We start from the raw sequence: 1,082 nt of genomic DNA on the forward strand, positions 1-1,082 counted from the left end.
TCAAAAGAGCAAAGAAGAAAGCCTAAAAATTATCTCACGTTTGACTCAACTTAAAAACAGTTTTGCAAAGCATGAGTTCTTGTGGGCATGGCATTTTGGAAGAACTCTGACTGGGAATGAGATGATTTCAGTTTTATGCTTCTATGTAAAATTTTTACTCTATTTTTATAAGCTGTTAATTTCTTCAGAACTTTCTAAAATGCTTTAGTAAACCAAGTAAAAAATTTTTTTTGTCTTTAGCTAAGTTTACACAGTGTGAAGACACAGATTTCCTTTTATGCTTTTATTGCTTTCTGGGTTTTCTGTGAAAATTTTTTATCTTTTGTGTGTATTTCTGGTTTTTAGATTAGTTTGTATAATATGAGGGAGAAAAAACTAGCTTGGGAATCAGGAGCTGAGAATTTTCCTTTTATAATAGTCCTCAGTGGTAGTACAAAAAAATCTGTAAATTTGCTGTTTTGGCACTTTGAACTACCTCAAATAGAGGAATCTAGCAGTGTTTGCAATATTTCTGGAGCTCTCATAATGAAGCTATTTTATAAATAGGTAGAAGGAGTATTATAATATCCTAGGTTAGTGTAGTAGATTTACAGTAGGATCCTTAAGTTGATCATTTTATTTGGGATGAGTTTATTCTGTGTGGTGTTTAAGTTTGGGTGGAGGGGGAAAGTAGTAAAAGAGGTGATATGCTAAATCTTGTTATGCTAAATGAATCAGTTATTAAGTTATGTGGCAAACCCTGTTCTCTCATTGGATGACAGTTGGGGCATGTGATTGTGATAGATTGAAGTTGCTGTGCTAGTCCAGTTTAGTTTAATTTTTGCTTTTTTGGAGTACAAGCTGTCCAGACCTGAGCTGAGAGAGTTGAGCTGCCACATATTGAAGTAGTTGATTAAGATGATGAGCTAAAATGAAAATTATCAGTCAAGCCAGTTGGCTCAGGAAATCTGTTCCTGGGCAGTATTTTTAGCATGGTCCAGGGTCTGGCACGTGGGACAGCTTTGCCATGTTGTTTTGGCATCTTCTAATGGCAATGATGTGTGTGTGGGTCTGCTGAGGATGGTTCTGAATTTCCATGGGCC

This window comes from Choloepus didactylus, chromosome 10, assembly GCF_015220235.1.
Source record: "Choloepus didactylus isolate mChoDid1 chromosome 10, mChoDid1.pri, whole genome shotgun sequence".
Classification (NCBI taxonomy): Eukaryota; Metazoa; Chordata; class Mammalia; order Pilosa; family Megalonychidae; genus Choloepus; species Choloepus didactylus.